Source organism: Dermochelys coriacea, chromosome 24 (genome assembly GCF_009764565.3).
Source record: "Dermochelys coriacea isolate rDerCor1 chromosome 24, rDerCor1.pri.v4, whole genome shotgun sequence".
Taxonomy (NCBI): domain Eukaryota; kingdom Metazoa; phylum Chordata; order Testudines; family Dermochelyidae; genus Dermochelys; species Dermochelys coriacea.
Genome location: NC_050091.1, coordinates 13076673 through 13079240, shown reverse-complemented (window position 1 = coordinate 13079240; position 2568 = coordinate 13076673).

Sequence of the window (2568 nt, the reverse complement as noted above, 5' to 3'; positions counted from 1 at the left end):
TTAGAGACTAACAAATTTATTTGAGCATAAGCTTTCGTGAGCTACAGCTCACTTCATCGGATGCATTTGGTGGACGATGAAGTGAGCTGTAGCTCACGAAAGCTTATGCTCAAATAAATTTGTTAGTCTCTAAGGTGCCACAAGTACTCCTTTTCTTTTTGCGAATACAGACTAACACGGCTGCTACTCTGAAACCTGTTATCAAGGGAAAGAGTTGGAAAGGTCATTTGGGATGAATGCTGGTGGCTTTCCACCACCTACAGAGGAAAGGACCAAACCACCTTCTCTTCACTGCCTAGATGGTGAGGTAAAGTATCAGTATTCTTTATAGTGCCGTATTCATTTGATTAATAATCTTTCATTAAATAATTGCATTGGAGCCTGGTAGGTGACAATCTCGAATCGTTATTAAATTCAAGCAGGCAACAAATTATAGACCTCAACGTGATTGTCAATAACGTTCATCTGGGCTAAGGACGTATGTTTTCCAATAGGGACTAGGGACAGTCTAAAAATGTTTTATTCTACTGTTATAAAGCCTGAGTGAAGAGCTCACTGCCGTGTTTGTCCGGTGCATTGGGGTGGGGTGGGGAAGAATACAAAAAACAATCAGAAAGTCTCAAAACAGGTTAAATAAAATAAGAAAAAAAAGGTGGCCGGCAATGGGAAAACACTAAAGAATTGTATAATAAACAATATTATTGATGAAGGGGCTGCTCTGTCTGCATGAAGAGCGATGAATAAAGCATCCATTGGAAATCAATGGGTTAAAAAGAATGCAGAGGGGAAAAGATAAAAAGCACACAATGAATCATAAAAAGAAAAGGAGGACTTGTGGCACCTTAGAGACTAACAAATTTATTTGAGCATAAGCTTTCGTGAGCTATAGCTCACTTCATTGGATGTAGCTCACGAAAGCTTATGCTCAAATAAATTTGTTAGTCTCTAAGGTGCCACAAGTCCTCCTTTTCTTTTTGCGAATACAGACTAACATGGCTACTACTCTGAAACTTGTCACAATGAATCATGAGACTCTTTCATTGGCACAGGTGGCAAAATATAACAGTAACTTTGTGCTGGCTCTTGGCGTACAGCACAACGGGAGAACAAATATACAAAGACAAACTGCCAAAACCAGGTTCTTGCTGGCAGGCAGGAAATCACAGTAAATCATGCAACAGCCAGAGGGAGATTAAAGGAGCAAATCAGAGAATTAAAGCAAAAAATAGAGGGGGTGAGTAAATGAAATACCACCGTGTCTTATTATGTGCAGGAGTGGGAATTTCCGACACTGAGCTGTTCGCAAGCTAAAGAGGAGGGACAGGTCAGATTGTTCAGAACAGTCTCCAATCCCATTTCCCCCACCTCTGATGGTTTTTTATCTCTCTTAAACTTATTTGTAGCTACGGTGGGTTTATGCAGCTGCTCCCTCTCTGCTCCCCTTGCTGGCTTTTCTCCTTCTGTGGATTTTGGAAATTCCCAAATACCTGCCTTCTAAACTTCTTTAATGGGTACCCATTTGTCTTATCTATTCCTACTGTCTTACATGGTTTCTCTCACCTTAATGCAACCTGACAGTGTTTTTGTGTAAGAAGGGGGGAAAGTTCAGGTTCTTTCCTCTGTGGCATGTTACTGTCTACAGAACTGTTACTGGTTTACTTTGTTATTTCAAACCATAGAATCATAGAATATCAGGGTTGGACGGGACCTCAGGAGGTATCTAGTCCAACCCCCTGCTCAAAGCATGACCAATCCCCAACTAAATCATCCCAGCTAGGGCTTTGTCAAGCCTGACCTAAAAAACCGTAAAGGAAGGAGATTCCACCACCTCCCTAGGTAACCCATTCCAGTGTTTCACCACCCTCCTAGTGAAAAAGTTTTTCCTAATATCCAACCTAAACCTCCCTCACTGCAACTTCAGACCATTGCTCCTTGTTCTGTCATCTGCCACCACTGAGAACAGCCGAGCTCTGTCCTCTTTGGAACCCCTTTCAGGTAGTTGAAGGCTGCTATCAAATCCCCCCTCATTCTTCTCTTCCGCAGACTAAACAATCCCAGTTCCCTCAGCCTCTCCTCATAAGTCATGTGTTCCATGTGTCCCTAATCATTTTTGTTGCCCTCCGCTGGACTCTTTTCAATTTTTCCACATCCTTCTTGTAGTGTGGGGCCCAAAATTGGAGACAGTACTCCAGATGAGGCCTCACCAATGTCGAATAGAGGGGAACGATCACGTCCCTCGCTCTGCTGGCAATGCCCCTACTTATACATCCCAAAATCCCATTGGCCTTCTTGGCAATAAGGGCACACTGTTGACTCATATCCAGCTTCTCGTCCACTGTAACCCCTAGGTCCTTTTCTGCAGAATTGCTGCCTAGCCATTCGGTCCCTAGTCTGTAGCGGTGCATGGGATTCTTCCGTCCTAAGTGCAGGACTCTGCACTTGTCCTTGTTGAACCTCATCAGATTTCTTTTGGCCCAATCCTCTAATTTGTCTAGGGCCCTCTGTATCCTATCCCTACCCTCCAGCATATCTACCTCTCCTCCCAGTTTAGTGTCATCTGCAAACTTG